The 18901-nt window shown below is 45.3% G+C and overlaps 1 protein-coding gene across 4 annotated transcripts in view; it reads right to left on the reverse strand.

The window, feature by feature from the left end:
• Positions 1–18901, reverse strand: part of FLNB (filamin B) — a 95401-nt gene that overhangs the window by 61057 nt on the left and 15443 nt on the right. The gene's annotated exons all lie outside the window — the stretch shown is intronic.

Raw genomic sequence — 18901 nt, forward strand, 5'->3', positions numbered from 1 at the left:
ACAACTTTTCATTCATTTATTCTTGGGGATGATTGTTGTTTAAACTGTTTAGTGATCCACCCACTTTTCTATGTTTAACTGTTTCATGCTCAATTAATGAGGTTTACTGCCACAAAGTTGAAACAAACTAGGTTGCTTGATGTCTCTCGTGTTCTTAAACATTCAAAATGGCTGGCACATAAGAGGGTAGAAACTTCCACTGGACAACAAAAATCTGCTTCTACAGATAGCTGTAGTTTCCCTTGTTTTTTTCATTTTATGCACTGCATTCACATCTATGTGATAAATCTACCCTTCTTACGCCAAGTATTTTGTCCTTTCCTCACTGAAGTGTTAGATATTACACTGCTGGTAAGCTAGAAATTCCTCAGTGCACTAGGATCAAAGATAGTCATAAGACACTTTGATGTCATGAACAGTTAGGCAGGTCTCACCATTTTCACTAAACTGTTGATAAGCTGAATTGATTTCCATTCAAATTTGGTCACAACAGCAAATCAAAAGCACATGCTATCTTAAAATCTACCGAGAGCATAAGCTAAAGATATCTAGAAGATATCTTAAATAGCAATTGTATAAAAGTTTGAATCAAATACCTTATGAAAGTTCGTATCAGTACTCTTTACGCATAACAAAACCCAGTTCACACAAAAAAAGTTTAAAGAGTGACTTCAGAACTAACTTTTCCTCAGCAACTTGGGGGCCACTTAGAATCCTCCTAGTACTTTGGCTAGCCCAGGCACTGTTTGCCTCTCCTGGCTAATCCCTAGTCACCCCTGGACCATCCGAGACAGCACACTAGCCAGTCAAACAGCCAGTAAGATTCTACCCATACATCACCCAGCACCATTCAGTTTTACTGCATTAGTTCTGGCTCCAAGCAGTGAGCAATTGCATAGGAGATTAGGAACAGAGGAATTATTATCCAAAGTGATTAATTGCTATCTTCAACATCTTAAGCAATAGAAAGGCTTATGGCCCCAAGGAATGATTTTTAGGAAAACCTCAACACAGAAGAGACACAGGCTAAGATCAAGGTTAACTGAAAAATCTGAAAAGCTCAAAAATATGATAGCTGTACGGAATTGAAAGATGATATGGGGAACTTAGTCATATCTCCCCCCAAAATGAAGAATAGAGTGAGCAAGCATCAAGGGCTAACTGTCAAGAAGCTCACAGAATCATCAAGTTATCAGGGTCCAACCACCTATATCTTAAAGTCAACTACAAACTCAAAGCTCATAATGCAGCTGCTCCTCCCATTAAGAGATTACTGGCTGGGAGGGATGTCTGGGGAGAACGGAGAACAGAAGAATTTCAGAAGAACTGAAGAGTGAGAAGCTGAATATATATATTTCCTCACAGGATATGCAGGTATGAGGAAAAGCCAGAAAGGTTTGGTACACTGTTTGTTCCCCCTCAAGTCTGGGCTTAATTTTGAGGAAGAACTGAAAAAACAATTAGGAAATGTATCTTTGGAAGGGGTAAAAAGCCAAGGTTTTGCCCATTCAAAATATATTGCATAAAATAATGCTACAGCAATAAATTGTCATAATAGTAATCCCTGTGTATACTGTAGATATAGAAAACATTGAAGAGTGTTTGTTTAAATTTCAGTCAATGGATGCTCTTGTATTCCTTCCACATACTCCAGTAAGCCAAAGGTGGAAAGCTGCACTTTAGTCTACTATAGCACTTACTGCAAAATACTGCTAGGGCTTTGAGAAGCTGCCAGTCACAATCTACTCCTACAGGGTAGGAAGGAAATGAGAGGTCATTTTACCAAGAGCACATGCAAAACCTCAAGCATGCCTTGACTAGAGCTGCCGTTTTAAAAAATGGCAGTCTGACAATTCTGAAGGATTAGTAATTTTTTAAAAACCAAATGTTCCTTGTTTCAAACAGCCATGCCATCTTGAAGACTGCCTTTCAATTCAGTAGCCACTATTATACAAGTCACAATAAAGAACTTTGTAATAAAATCCAACGTTTTCCTCAGTATTTGCTTGCTGAATTCTCATTTTTATACGCACAACACCATCAAATCAAGGCAGACCCCAAACTGGAGACGGGGTGCTGAAACATTAAGCCCTTCTCAGATTAATGTCGTAATTACATAATAAATGGAAGGAAAATGACAGCTTCATTAGTGGCCTCAAACAGGACGATTAGTAACAGCCAAGCCACATGAAAGAGGGGTGTTATGCATAACAGCATAAGCCACAGGGGGAAGATTTTACACACAATTATATCCCACCTTGGAAAGGCTTCAAAGTACTTTATTTGGAACAAAACCAAATCGGCATACATCCCAAGACAAAACTAGCCAATGTCATGAGTTACGGTTAAGTGTGCTACATGATTAGAAACACAGGGCTGAGGTGCTGCTAAGTTACCTATAGTTGAATACTGACTATTTGCCCACTGCCCATGGCTCCATGTTGCCAACCAATCACAGCTGTAAACTACCCCAGGTGGCAGCACACAAATAACCAATACCCTTAAGTAACAGTAGAACAGTGAGGCAATTTTGTAAATGAAAAAGTGTGTGTGCACATGAAAGCTTACTCCTTGAATAAAACTGAAAGGTACCACTGGACTTAAACCTTGTTCTGCTGATTCAGACCAAAATGGCTATCCACCTAAGTCCACCTTAAGTAACAGTGTATATCTTGTTCATGTAGAAAAGTTTAGGTGCAGGGATCCCTGCCTGGCAGCTCTAGAGTGCTTCTCCCAAGCAAGTCACATGGACAATGAAGCCACAGCCTACATACTGAGGAATCTGTTAAAACAGGAGCCTGCAACAAGATGAAGCATTTCTGTGGCACCTGACAGAGTATATATGTATGTATGTATGTATTTAATTTCTATACCATTGCTCCTAGCCAGCTAGCCCACAGCGGCTTACAACAAAGCATACAACAAAAATCAATAAGACGTAACTTTAAAATCCCCACAACTATCTTCCCAAAACCTACCCCCTTAACTAAGCCACCGATTTGCTGCTATATGTGCCATTGGAGATGTAGCTAAGATTGGGCACTGGAGGAGTGGCCTGATTTTCTGACTAAACACCTGGCAGAAGAGCTCCTTCTTGCATGCTGTGCAGAGCTGAAGATGTTCCATTATGGCCCTTGGCTCTCCCAGGAGCTCATTCCACCAGGAAGGGATCAGGCCTGAAAGGCCCTGTCCCTTGTCCAGGCCAGGAGAACCTCACAAGGGCCGGGGATCTCCAACCTATTTGTACCCACAGAGCACAAAGCCCTGTGGGGGACATAGGGTGTTACGGTCCCTCAAATACTCTAGGGGGCTAAAAATGAATACACACAATAAGATCAGCAGCCAAATACAAATTTCTAATCAGAGCCAGTTGCCTACTAAGTGGCAGCAACAGTTAACTATCCAAACACTGAGCAGTTCTTTGCCTAAGAAATGGCACCAAGCAAACACCCTTTGGCGGAAAGTTCCATTAAGGATGCACTTTAGAGAAAGCCAAAATGTTCATCAGCAGGCCTTGATCCCAGCAGCACACATCCCACATGTCCAGGATTTTGTGACTAGCACAAAATTAATTGTACTTGTAAGGTTTCTGCAGTATGGTACGCCGTGAGCATCTGAAATGAACAAGGATGTGGAGTCTTCACTAATAGCACAGTTTTAAGAAATTCATACTTGAGTAGCCAACAATTTGGAAATTCAACCACACTTGGGCCCCGTAGGGTGGAGATAAAGGTAAATAACCCACCTCTGACACTGGTGCTTTGCAACGCCTGGTCAATAAACAAAACCTCTACCCTGTAAAATTACTTAGCAGAACAAAGAGCGGACCTGGTGTGTGTGACAGAAACCTGGGCAAGGTGGGATGAAACAGTTACCCTGCTGGGTTCACTGTCCTCCACCAGTCTCGGACTGCAGGGTGGGGAGGAGGGGTGGCAATCCTAACCCGAGAGGCTTTCTCCTTCAGGGCCCTTCCTGCGCCATCAATACCAGGCATTGAATGTGCTAGCCTCAGATAGGGATCAACTGAGAGCATGACCATCTGGTTAGTGTACCGCGTGCCCAATTCACCTCCAAATGCCCTGCCTGTGGTGGAGGCAGTGGCGGCCTGGATGCTACAGTTCCCCAGGCTATTAGTTCTGGGGGACTTTAATGTCCATGCTGAGCTGCCATCCTCCAGAATTGGGCAGGACTTGGTGTCATCCATGGTGACACTACAGCTCTCACAATTTGTTGTTGGCCCACCCATAAAGCAGGCCACACCCTGGATCTCATTTTTGGCATGGGCCTGAACATGGATCTGGTTATGGCAACTGTCGTGCCATGGTCAGATCACTATGTCCTGAAAGCTCAGCTAAGGCTACCACCCCCTCCTCAGTTGGAGGCTGAGCAAACTTCAGCTTTCCTGCAGAGACTTATGGATCCTATTGGATTCCTGAATGCTCTGCAAGAACCAATGCTTCCCAGCACCTCTCTCAATGGTCTGGTCAGCAACTGACTGCCATTGCCAAGATAGCTCCCCGAGGCCCTCTTCACCCCCGCCTCAAGCGAACCCCCTAGTACACCAAGGAGCTTCACAGTAAGAAAAGGGAACTGAGACGGCTAAAGCGAGTCTGGAGGAAGACTCACAAAGCCTCAAGAACATCTTATAGAATGCAGATGAAGGCCTATGAGATGGCAGTGAAGTCAGTAAAATGCAATTTTTACTCAGCTACCATCACGCCTGCAGACTCACACCCAGCTCAATTGTTTAGGATAGTTCGATCTCTCACTGCCCTGGTTGAAGGGCAACAAAGGAGTAGCCAACTGGATATCAGCTGTGAGGCATTTGCGAGTCATTTTGCAGACAAAATTTGACACTCCAACATGACGTCCCTCCAACCTTAGACGTCCCTCCAACAGAAAGTGAATGAGAGGACCTTTGGCCATCTTTGGAGGAAACACTGAGTGACTTCAGATGACTCACGCTGACTGAAGTGGACAGGATGCTAAGCAGCAAGGCCAACCACATGCCCACTAGATCCCTGCCCATTACGGCTCCTAAAAACATCTGATATGAGGATGAGGAGTCCCCACCGGGAGGTAATCAACCTATCTCTCACAACAGGAGAATTCCCAGAGGGACTGAAAGAGGCAGTGGTACATCCGCTACTGAAAAAAATCTTTATACCTGTGAGAGCCTGGTAACTACCAACCTGTCTCACACCTAGCATTTCTGGGGAAGATGGCAGAAAGGGCTGTCACAAACCAATTAATGGCATTCCTGGAAGAAACTTTGGTCCTGGACCCATCTCAGTCAGGTTTCCGGTCTGGCCATGGGGTAGAGACAGCACTAGTCACCCTGACAGATGACCTCTGTCACCAGTTGGACCGAGGCGGGTGGGTGCTGCTGATATTACTAGACCTCTCAGCAGCATTCAATGCAATCGACCATGAGCTTTTAGCTCACCGCCTCGCCAATGCCAGAATACAAGGGACAGCCCTCCAATGGTTAATCTCCTTCCTCTGGGGTTGTGGACAGAGGATTACAATAGTAGAGAGAACATCAAACCGCTGACAACTTACTTGTGAAGTATCACAGGGAGCGGTCCTCTCTCCTATCTTATTCAACATCTTCATGAGCCCTCTTACACAACTGGTACAGAAGTTTGTGCTGGGTTGTCATCAATATGCAGATGACATCCAGCTCTTCTTCCTGATGGATGGCCACCCTGACTCTCCCCCAGAAACATTAGCCAACTGTCTGGAAGCAATGACGAGGTGATTCAAGTAGAGTCGCCTGAAGCTCAATCCTTCAAAGACGGAGGTCCTGTGGCTGGGTAGGAGGGCCCATTTGAGGAAATACATCAGCCCACCCTGGATGTGGTGCAGCTCTCAACGGCTCACTCTGCCAGGAACCTGGGCATGATTCTGGATGCATCCTTCACAAGGGAAACCCAGGTCACAAAGGTAGCACAACTGGCATTTTATCATCTCCACCAAGCCAAGCTACTAGTGCCCTACCTAGCTACAGAGATCCATGTGATGGTCACCTCTAGACTGGACTTCTGTAACTGGCTCTATGCAGGCCTGCCCTTAGCCTTGACCCGGAAACTACAGTTCGTCCAAAATGCAACGGCCAGGGTCCTCACAGCAGCACCAAGGAGGTCCCACATTCGGCCCATTCTCCATGAACTACAGTGGTTACCCGTTGAATTCCAGATCTGGTAATTATCTTTAAGGCCATACGCGGTCAGGGACCAATGTACCTGAGGGACTGCCTCCCTGCCTATGTTCCTCGAAGAGCACTACACTCCATCGTCACCAACTGGCTAATGATCCCTGGCCCTAAAGAAGCCTGCCTGGCCTCAACCAGGGCCCAAGCATTCTCTGTTCTGGCCTCCACCTGGTGGAATGAGCTCCCATAGGAGATCAGGGCCCTGACAGAGCTAAAACAATCCCGCAGGTCCTGCAAAAGGGAGCTCTTCCGCCAGGCATTTGGTTGAGACCAAGCAAAACCAGCAACATCTACAGGGTCCCTGCTCCCTCCCGCCCAGAAATCCATTCATTCATTCTGCCCCTGGACCTGTTTGCACTGTTACAGTTATTAATGTTAATATTATTGTTGTGGTTATCTACACATTATGGAAAAACTAAGTTCCTTGTATTGTTTTCTACTTTTATGTAAACCACCCTGAGCCTCAGGGGAGGGCGGTATATGAATACAATGAATAAATAATTTTAATAATTGATTTTTTTCCAGGTCCAATGCTAGTTCTACCGGATTATGGAGTTCACATTAACTTTCACTTGTTTCAAATAACTGAAGTCACGATATCTGCATTTTGAACCAAGAAATCTTCAGTATTAATAACTTAGTCAGTCAGTCACCACTGCCATTTACTCCTAATGCATCACAGCCTGAACACTGTTAACAGTCTGAGCAACCTCAAAAGTATGTACTCTTATCTCAGGCAATAAGGCAATGTTAAACATTGACTTTAAAAAGTCTACCACAAAATGGTTATTCAAGGCATTTACTAGCATTTGTTGAATAACCATTTTGATTTGTCACAATACAAAGAGTTCCACAGCACACACCCAAGGGTGTCACCAAACAGAACACTGACTGCCTACACGTTCACACAGAGCCTGCTGCAATGCAAAACTGTCTTAAATTGGTCTCAAGTTTGAATGATGAAGCCATACGTTACGGTAGTGCTGTTCAAAATAAAGCTTACAGAACTAAATTCACAGATTCTCTTTGAACTTTGTCCTGCTCTAGCGCTGCTAGGAATTTGCAGTTAAACAATCAGCGGAAACATGATAAGCTAACAGCAGTAAATTTCCTTGGTAACTGCAGTACACAGAGGAGAGCTACGTTTTACTGCCATGAGCAAAAGGAGGATTAGAGAAGGGGAAGAATGACATTGCTGAATGCAGTTTGGCGACTGAGCACCATGTCAACTGCTGATCTTCAGAACTGGGGATGATGGGTACAAATTACTGGATCAGGATTTATGCAGAACTACAGCACTTAATGGGGAAGGCACTGGCAAACCACCCCGTATTGAGTCTGCCATGAAAACGCTAGAGGGCGTCACCCCAAGGGTCAGACATGACTCGGTGCTTGCACAGGGGATACCTTTACCTTTACCTTACAGCACTTAAAGCTTTGGACGGGGTCCTGCTGGAAAGCCTTTCTTGCTATATTGATTTAACTCTTTCAAACGTATTGCCCATGAATGCTCCTGGACATCTTTTGTTAACCCACGCCCACTGAGGACTTGAGGGGGAAAGTTCAGTAAGAGAAGGCAAGAACAGACTGAGTAGGAAGGCACCTCCTTGATGAAACAAACACGAGAGCATAAGTAGTGGGAATCAGTGGGACTTGCAGGAACTGCCCTACTGCAGCTAAGCCCTCCCTGCCCAGCTTTTTAAATGCAAGCCAAGGAGAGGCTTCACAAGGGCTGGAATGAAGCTTGAGATTAAAAAAAGAATAAGCTTCCATAGACAATGGATTTGTTGGCATTTGCCCAATTATACAAAACAGCTACTTTGCTTATCTGTTCTGATACAAGTCATGATTATGCTGATTACTTTGGCGCTACTAGTATGCAAGTTCAATGCCTCCATTGAAGAGACAGCCAATCAATCATCTTGTACTTACCTGGCTGCAAGTTAAAATTAAAAACTAGGCCAGGAAGGAAGACAGGTGTTAACACAGTATGTGGACCATTCAAGCCTTCAAAATTCTGTTCTATCATTCCCATGTAGCCAGATATGCATAAAACCTGTTCTGTATCCTACCCATTGAATACTTCGGCTGCCTTATGAGACAGAAGGACTCCCTGGAGAAGAGCCTAATTCTGGGAGCGACTGAGGGCAAAAGAAGAAGGGGATGACAGAGAATGAGGTGGCTGGATGGAGTCACTGAAGCAGTCGGTGTGAACTTAAATGCACTCCGGGGAATGGTAGAGGTCAGGAAGGCCTGGAGGACCATTGTCCATGGGGTCACGATGGGTCGGACACGACTTCGCACCTAATAACAACCTTACCAATAGACATTGGCCGGAATTACTTTTCTGCAGTTGGTTTGCTGCCGCTGAAATGAGTGGCAATTTTATTGGAGTCTGCTGGTTAAGAGTGGCAGTCTATAATCTGGAGAATCATGTTTGATTCCCCACTCCTCCACATGCAACCCGCTGGGTGACACTGAATCAGTCACTGTTCTCTCAGAGCTCTCTCAGCCTCATCTACCGCACAGGGTTTCCGTTATGGGGAGAAGGAGGGTAGGTGATCGTAAGCCACTTTGAGACTCCTTTGGGTAGTAAAAAGAGTGGTACAAAAGAACAGCTCTAGAATCATTGCTTGCCATTTTAAACTTTACTCTCTTCGGAAGAGCAGCATTTAGCTTAAAATCTACATATCTAAATTGCTATGAAATGAGCAAAGCAAGCAGGGAAGCACCTTCTGAGGATGGGTGGGAACTGGATTGAGACTGGGAACTGGATTGAGCTGATCCCCCCTCCTCTGTATCACTGGTAATTTATTTATTAGATTTTTTTACCCACCGCTCCCAGAATTGGTTCATGGCAGGTTACAACAAGAATAAAACCCCAATACATAAAACATAACCATAAAACCAAATTCCAATCTACTTCGGGACCGAGAAAAAAAAAATTTAAACCCTCTACCTCAGGGGTAGTCAAACTGCGGCCCTCCAGATGTCCATGGACTACAATTCCTGAGCCCCAGCGGGGCTCATGGGAATTGTAGTCCATGGAGGGCCGCAGTTTGACTACCCCTGCTCTACCTCATTATCCTAAACAATTGGCCCAAGCAAGAGCTCACAGACATAAAACTCAGTCAGTGGCATAAAACTCTTGTTTTGTCATCTGCCACCTCATGAGCCCATAATAAGCATGCGAAAAGACGTTCTTGCCACTTCGACAGAGTCTTCCTCCACACTCAGCTCAAGTTGTCTCACTTCCCCCTTCCTGTCCTGAAGCTCCCTGGTGTACCTTGGAGCCTGTTTGAGGTGAAGGCAGAGAGGACATTTGGGGCAATCTTGTCAAATGGAACAGCTGAAGATTTCATGGCTACCATGACAACCATGGGGCTATCTCAGGACATTGTAATCCCTACACATACAACAGGGGAAAGAAGGCATACCTTGGCAATGGAAGAGTTTCCCGCACTAACCCTGCCATGAACCAATCATCACCTGGTGAGGTTTAGAGCTACAAATACTCAGAAACTCTATAATGGGGGGGAGTGGGGTAGAAGTAAGAACAGAACCAGATGATTTCCTGACATTTCCTGTGATCACAAAAAGGTTGGTGCTTCTTCCGCAGCCTCAACTGACTGGTAGAATCCAGAAATGATCTGGGCTGTGGACATGATCACTTCTGAGTACCTTCTACCCTCTTGCAGAGTCTGAAATACTCCTTGGTTTACTGAGGATCTTGGAGTCATGAAGCACTTGCTTTAGTTTGACTGGTTGATTCTGGGTGGTGATGATAGGGGACTGCTGCTTAGCCCCATAGCATAAATGCTATGGGGTTCATCTTGTCCTCACACTGCTCTCACACATGAAGCCTGTGGAAGAGATCAGAGATTTGGAGAAAGGTGCCTCCAAGTTTATCTTTTTAGGTGCTTCGAAAAAGCCCAGAAAAGCTCAATTCCATTCTTTGAGAAGCAAGATCTGGCCATGGTTATTCAGGATCTGATTATATCCAGGTTAGATTACTACAGCCTTTTTCAACTTTCCAACAGTGCAAGAGCCCCTGAAATATTTTTCAGGCTCCAAGGAACCCTGGAACCGGGCCAGAAGTGATGTCAGCCGCCACATCTGAAGGGGAAGAAAGGAGTCGGCTTGAGCCAGGAGGAATTATCCAGGCTCTGCCCATTTTACAAGCGTTATAACCCTGTGGGAACACCACCTCCCAAGGGTCAATGGAAGTGGCCAGTTCCCTGTTTTCATGGCAATGCCAGAAACAGCTTGTAGCTGACTCCAATAAGGCAGGCCAGAGCCATAGGGTTCCAGGGAGCCCTGAGAAGGAATCCATGGGGTACTATAACACACTTTATGTAGTGATGCCTTTGAAAACAGTCTGCAAACTGAAGCACATCTAAAAGGCGGCAGCCAGGCTACTGTCAGTGTGGGATGCAGGGAACACATTATCCCAGTGCTGAAATACCTGCACTGGCTGTCCATTTGTATCAAGGCACAATTACAGGTCTGGTTCTTACCTTTAAAGCCCTAAATGGCTTGGGGCCAGGGTACTTGAAAGCCGCCTCCTCCCATACTGCTCATCCCACACATAACATCCAGCTCACAAGCCCTGTTCTCTGTGCCCTCCCCTTCTGAGGAAGGGCAGGCAGCAGCCAAATACAGGGCTTATTTAGGACTACCCTGTTTGCAGAATGCTCTTCCCCTTGAGGCCCATTAATTTAATAAATACAACGAGAAATAATTTAATACATACAATGAGAATTTAACACATACAATGAGAAATAATAGTATAAATTCGTGAAATAATTTATACTATCATTTCTTATTGTATGTATTAAAATTAATAGAATGGTTGTGCATCCATTTAAATGTGTAGTTTGTTTTATGTCCTGTGAAGGCATGATATGCAACATGCAGATGTGTTTAGAATCTCTCATCGCCTAAATGGAGCATAGTTACATCTAATTGGGGCTGCTTCATATAGCTGCCAACCGCACACATGAGTGTCTGTGTCATGTAGCTTTGAAAAGCACACATATTCCATGTTCCCCCATCCAAACAAGAACCACCATTGCTCAGCCGATGCAACATGAAGATTCTCAGCTCAGATGCCTCATTCAAATGATTTATTGGGTTGTTCTAAATAAACTACTACTTACCCAAAGTGACTAACCCTGCAAAAGTGATATACAGCCTTTGTGGTTATTCCAGCCTATCCACAAGGGTGGTAACCAGGTTTTTACGAAGTGAGAAAGTGCCTACTACTCTCAGCCTACTATCCCATGTCTCAGCCCACCATTCCCCTTTTGAAGGAACCATCCTGTGGACGAGAAAGTTTAAGAGGGACAACTGTGACATGTTTCAGGGACGGCTCACTCTCCAGCTTACTTGGAAGCAGGCATGACTTTTCTCTAAATCTGGTGATACATGGAGAACTCAAGGAAAAGGACAAGAGGGGATCACCTGCATGCCCATGCACAAACACAGATATTAGAGAGATGTCATGCTGCTATTGACCATTAGTAAATACCATCTGTTGAGTAAATACCAAGCCCCTAAAACAGGCTGTCTGGATAGCTGCAGTACAGTTCAACGGGAAAAGCCTTTACCATTCAAAAGTTTAACACTAAGGATAGTTCTTGCAGCTTCTGTTCTTATGTTTAGTTTTGAGCAAACTTCAGACATTCCAAGTAGGAACAATAATTCCATACATAACTACAGTATATAGGCCAAAGCAGCTTGCCTTTTGCATGCAAAATATTTAATATGGCTTTTCCCCCGAGCAATTGCAAGTTTGTCATTATGGCTAGCGTATAACACTCTTTAGTCATACAAATACCATATAAAGCCAGTAAGGTATTAAGGAATAGCACTCAGTTCCACCATAGTGCTCCTTATAATATTCACATATAACTACAAACTTTCCATCCTTCAACTAAAGTGGTGGTCCCCAACCGCCAGGCCGCGGACCGCTGCCAGGCTGTGAAGGCCCTGGCACTGGGCCGTGGCTCCCTCTCCCCACCCCCCACCCCAGTAAGAAACTTCCCAAGCCACAAGCAAATCGGCCGCAAGCTTCTTTTTGTGGAGGGGGGGAGAGGGAAGCAGGGCCATGCATGCACGTTTGTGCGGCCACAAACGCGCATGCACAGCACTCCCACGCATGCGCGGCCGGGCGATCACCCTCCCTGCCGCCAGCGGTCCGAAGCCTGAAGAAGGTTGCGGACCACTGAACTAAAGCATAGGTGAGGCCCAGTGGTTGTACACAGCAGTAGTCCATTGGCACAGCAGGAGTCCATTTATAAAAAGGCTGAATACCACATTTTTATCCTGCCTAACCTTCACGGACTTCACAGCAACATACATGGTTATATCCTCTCCATTATACTCACAGACCAGGAAATTTGAATCCACACTGAGAGCCAGCTTCGTGTAGTGGTGGAGAGTGGCAGCCTCTACTCTGGGCTTGATTCCTTTATCTAGTCTGGCACATCATGCTGGCACTATACCATCGAATATTTTCATTCTAAGCAAGATAGAATGTGCACAGCTAAAGACTAATATGGACTGCCACACAGGTAAAGCAGAAGTCAGGAGCTTGGGGCCTATCTGTACAGAAGCAAGATGCTATCAGAGGCTACCATTAATTTGTCAACATTATCATGGGATGTACCACAAGTAAAGCAGAATTACCTGAAATATGCAGCAGACATTACCCATTCTCTCAATCTGGGTGAAATGACTAAGATTTGCAGAGGAAATTTGTCTTTTTGCCCTGGACAGTCTATAATTTTATGAAAACCGCAATTTGATTGTGATTTTACAAACAGAAGAATTTTAAACTCCACCTCAAGTAAAAGTAAAACATTCATTTCATATCTTACCTAAGTTAGAGGGTCCCAACAAAACATAAGAGTAAAAAAACTGCAAGCTTATTTGGGTCACCATTGAGGAGAAAAAAATTAAATTAATGAATTGTTCACTCCTGCCTACTTCCCCACGTATTGCTCTTCCCAGCACGATTCCAAGAGATGTTTTTTGGACTACACCAGAGAGCCCATTCACTGGATCAGAGCTGCATGGTAACCAGTGCCCCAGTACCTGACTGCCTTCTGATCTACTAGCCAGATCGTATCTAGAGTTTGTTTTTTACTGTCCACCCGATCCAATGCAGGCAGAAACTGTACACTGGGGGGGGGGCGCAAGTACATTGGGTGGGTAGCATTGCTAAATGCAATGGTTAGAGATGGTTGGGCTAGGATCTGGGTGTCCCAGGCTCAACTCCCCACCCTACTTGCTGGGTGAACGTAGGCCAGTCACACAACCTACTTGACACAATAAAATCAGAGTCCAATAGCACCTTTAAGACCAATAAAGATTTAATCAAGGCGTGAGCTTTCGAGTGCAAGCACTCTTCCTCAGACTAACCTACCTGACAGTTGCTGCAAGGACATAACTTCCTAGCAGGGTTGTTGCAAGGACTGAATGGAAAAGAGAGCAATGTAATTCCCCTATATAATTAAACGAAGATCTCATCATCTTAAAACCTTGAAATGCACTGAATGGAACCTGGAAACATGACACTAAGCAGCTATATTAATAGTACTTCCACATGTCATACATGTATCTTCATGCATCTTCATAATCATGGGGATTAGAAAAGGTAGGCTAGTTCCCAGACTAAATAATAAAACATGGGCCATAAACCTAAAATATAATTGAGCATTTAGTGCCAGTTACTGCCACCCATTTATATGATTTCCATGTGCAGTGCCATAAGCAAGCATGCATGGAAGTCTTCCAAGCCACCCGTCCACAATTTAGCATACTACCAGCTATCCAGGAAAAGTGATTTGCTTATCACACGACATCCTGTGCTGATTTAATGAATGTGCACAGATACTTCACTGAAGCACGGCTGGGCATAAGAAAATGGGTAGGATTCAAAACTGTTGAGAAAGCACAGGGTGGGTAGGTAGAAGGTGTTAATCAGTACTTTAATTACTAAGATGGGAGATTCCCAAGATATACTTGCATGCAAATGATTCCTTCCAACGTAGAAATTATCCCTTAATACTATGAAGACAGACATTTGTGGTTGCTACCAGTAGTGAGGAAAAAGCACTCTGAACATGTGTGGAACATTTGTGGTCTTTGCATTCAGAAAGCTGACTCTTAACTCCAATCTTGATCTTCCCAAAGAGATTATTTTTCTGTAGAAATGTGATGACATAAGACTATTTAGATATTATGACCCCCGCAGCCCACTGGCATTCTATACTGAAGGCCTTTTCCTGCTATGAAAGGATCTGGAATTCTGACCTGTGGCTACCCATGCATTATGGCTCCTCAGCCCTAACCACAGACTTCTGGGAGGAGTGTGGGTCAAACCAGGAGCTTGACTGTGGCTATTCAATCAGAATGTGCAGAATGCTTGTCTGCAACTGATTAAAATATGTCTGCAACTGTTTAAAACCAGATACCAGGCCAAGTAAACCTGGGGATTCTCCCTCCAGTGATTCCACCTACTGCAAGCATAATCCCAGTTGCAAACAGGAGACAGCAAGCCCTACGTATACCATAAATATGACTCCCATTTTCTGCCCAAAGTTCTTTTAAACTCCAAAGTAACAAGGGAAGAGAATGAGTTTGGTCAGGAAGGGTTTAACTAGCAGTTGTCTTTGGAGGCAGCTCTTCTAGCTGTCCTCCTGACAGAGAAAAAGTTTGCACACTTCCCCTTGTTATCTCTGCAACCAAAAGGACTAGAGCAGTGGTTCTCAACCTGGGGGTCATGACCCGTTTGGGGGTCAAATAACTCTTTCACAGAAGTTGCAGCAGGGCAAGCAGCTTGGGGAGGGGGCGGCACTGTTGCCGCTCCTCCTAAAGGCGCCCACCAATTTATATACAATTTATATACAACTAGTAATCAAGCCCGCTGTACTCACAATACAGCGGGCGCTAGATCATGGTTTCGGTGCCGGCCCCAGTGTGGCAGCCCTTACCTTCAGCTGGCACAGAACTTTGGGCCTCTGCTTCTCGGGCACGGAGGGGCTGGCCAGAAGGGCGTTGAAGACGTGGCTGTCTGGCGGGTCGCAGGCCAGCATGACCAAGTCCTGGTGGGTCGTGGCGGCCAAGTTGCAGAGCAGGACGGAGGGGTCGGCAAAATGCAAGCAGTGCCGACCCATCAAGAACCCGTGATAGGAGACCCGGTGCTGCGCGCGGCTGGCGGGGGCTCCGTTGGCGGCGGCCTGATGCGGCGGAGGCACTTCGCACCTCTCACCACATCAGGCCACCGGCAAGGGAGCAACTGCGAGCCGCGCGGCAGGGCGGGAATTGGAGGCTTCGCGCCTGCCGATTGGCCCCGCCGATGGTCTGTCCGGAGGAAGGGGCCAATCGGCACCCTTCCTCATCCCAGACAGAGCCCGCCCTAACTCCTCCCCCTAAGCCCTTATGGCTTTATTTAGTTTGCGGCGCCCGCAGCACCGCGGGCGGGTTTAGGATCATGAACAATGGATCTTCACGCCATTGGTCAGTTTAATTTTGTGAAAGAACACTTGCGTAATTTTATGGTTGGGGGTCACCACAACATGAGGAACTATATAAAAGGGTCGCGGTATTAGGAAGGTTGAGAACCACTGAACTAGAGGCTGTATTTCGTTTAAGTGCAAAACTCAAAATTAGGAAGTGGGCTTAACTTTTTTTTGGTGGTGGTGTTTCTCCTACACCAGGGGTAGTCAAACTGTGGCCCTCCAGATGTCCATGGACTACAATTCCCATGAGCCCCTGGCAACATTTGCTTGCAGGGCCTCACGGAAATTGTAGTCCATGGACATCTGGAGGGCCGCAGGTTGACTACCCCTGTCCTACACTGTCCCCTGTAGATTCAGGGTTGTTTCTATTCAGCACACATTCAGAAATTATTTCTTAGATTTTTAGACCGCCCTCCCGACAAGCCAGCTCAGGATGGTGAACAAGACTGTGTATATAAAATACAATAATTACTTCATTTTGAACCCGACCCTTCTGGTCAACCATGTCTGGCAGCTGTAGTCTAACAGGAATCGGCACCTGGCAATGCTTCCTTTTCCAATAAATTCTTCTATACCCAACCTGTAGAACTTTGTTCCCATTTATTATTAAAACAGACTTCAGTTTCCCAAGCACTTCCTGTGTCCTTAAAGCTTGCTGGAGCATGTTTGGATACATGACATCATTGACAAACTTGTTATACTGACAATAAGCCCCAGGAGAGCAGGCCCCCCTCTTATACTTAGCAAAGCACATTCCTCATTAGTGAAGTCACCTCTTCTTCCCCATGTATGCAAAAAGCCCCCAGAAACTGCAGATGAGATCAGTTTGCTTTGTGACAGGCTTCACTGAAACACTGCTTAGTGAAACATTTGAGTATCAACACAAGTATTCCAGGGAGATTTTCTTGGCTGCTTTATCAGCCTACGCATGCAAATTAGGTAGTCCTGGGAAAGGGATTCTGACTTTCATTTCTGCACAGGTTGCCCAGGTACCTGATGATCTTGCTAATTGCATAAGTACTTTTTCGGAGGCATGATCTAGATCTCAGATGCCCCCTTTACTAGCCACGCACACTATTCTCCAAAAAGGGGAAACCGTTTTTCAATCCGATACTTGAATAGCACCAGATAACCAGATAGCCTTCCAGAAAGGAAGACTTAGCAAGAGAATGCCAGTTCCATCGGCTTAACAACCCAAACAGCCTGCAATTACACATGCCACGGTTCAGCACAAGCCCCTTTGCGCATGCACACAAACCACCATGAATAAAACTTAGTTGGTTTAAAAGGTGCCACTGGATTCAAACTTTATATTGTTTCTTCAGACCAACACGGCTACTCACCGGAATCTACCTTCTCCTGCTAATGAGTGAATGCCTTCAGGAGAAGAAGAGGAAGGCTTGGTTTTTATAACCCGCTTTTCACTGCCTGAAGGAGTCTCCAAGCGGTTTACAACCACCTTCCCTTCATCTCCCCTCAACAGACACCCTGTGAGGTAGGTGAGGCTGAGAGAGCTTCTGACAAGACCGCTGATCAGAATGCCTCTAGCAGGGCTGTGACAAGCCCAAAGTCTTCCAGCTGGCTGCAGGTGGAAGAAGAATGAGGAATCAACCCCGACTCACCGGAATAGAAGTCACAGCTTTTAACCACTCCACCATGCTGGCTCATGACAAGGCTGCCACTGCCTTGCAGGCTAGAAGGATTGATAAGAGCTGTCCTTTCAGTTCTCTACCCAAATACAGACAGCTAATCCACAGTTAAGCCTGCTGTTAGTCTTAAAGATATAGTTGGCTCAGGGCTCATGGGCAATGTTTAAGCACAAATTATGCAGCCCAAGATAGTTATTGCCTTCTTATTTCCCACTCCCCTTAGTCCCTCAAGGCAGAGGGTGCTGACATGTAGTGCTATTTGTGGCTGACACAGCAATCATGGCCCATCAAGTTACCACTGACTATGGTGACCTTGTTTGCAAGGAAAGAGCCAAGGCAGGCATATTTAAAGTATTGGTTCCCGCAATCCACAGCAGGTAATACAAAATAACATTACACACTAAAGCAATTTATTCAACTTTCAGCCCTGTGTCCAGGCTTAGGAGGCCACCCAAAGAGGCCTGCCTTGCAGAAGGCCAGGTGGGAAAGAGCACTCTGACTTCTTCTGGGAGGCTGACCCAGAGACATGGGACAGGCCCTGAAAAAGTCTGAGCCCTGGATCATGTGCAGCTTGAAAAAGTACCATTTGATGTAATTAATTAGTTCATTTTTGGAGAATTCTTCTGAGTCAGTTTATTATTACCTTAAGGAACTTGATAATGTTATATTACTCCTGCTAGGACCATTGTAGAAGCTACCATGCGAAACAGGGGTCTACCAGATCCTTGCTGGACTTCAGCTGGAACTAACCTATTGGACTTTTGCCTGAACTATTTTTTGCATTATACTTGTATTACTGCACACATGTTTGCAGGATTGTATGGTTATTACTGTTTATGATGCTTTATAAATGACCATTTTACATCTTTGGAAGCATTGTTAACTGTAGCTTTAGAGCCACTATTACACAGCCCTTTTTTTCGGGTGTTTTGCTGTGTACCCCAGATTTTGTTTGTTGAGCCCAGGCCATGACAGGTGACTTAGATAATGGGGAGAGGGGGGAACTGAGAAGAGACATTGCTGGAAAGTGGGAGATGCTACACAGGAAAGGGCAGGAAGCAGTGGACCTTCGAATATATGGAACCCAAGGTCATAAAGGGCTTTAGAAACCAGCACCAACAGCTTGAGTTGGACTCAGAAACTAATCTGCAGCCAGCAAAGCGACCTCAACATCGGAGCAAAATGGCCCCATCAGCTAGTTACAGTTAAAAAATAAGTGGCTGGGTTTTGCACCAGCTTCAGTTGCCAGATTGTCTTCAAGGTAGCCCAATATAGATCATACTACAGTAATCTAGCCACAGGATTACTGAAGCATGGACCAGAGAAATCAGTCTGCAAATACGAGGCCAACTTCCTAACCACATGTAGCAAGGACACGTTTCTCCAACTGGAGAACAGAATCCACGAATCTGCTAACAAAGCCTTTCAACAAAAGCTGCACCTCATCAATGGTAGGCAGAACAATCCCATTTAAAGTAGTGGTCTTTCCAACAAGGATCATCTCTATGACA

The sequence above is a fragment of the Paroedura picta genome, chromosome 3, assembly GCF_049243985.1.
Source record: "Paroedura picta isolate Pp20150507F chromosome 3, Ppicta_v3.0, whole genome shotgun sequence".
Lineage (NCBI taxonomy): Eukaryota > Metazoa > Chordata > Lepidosauria > Squamata > Gekkonidae > Paroedura > Paroedura picta.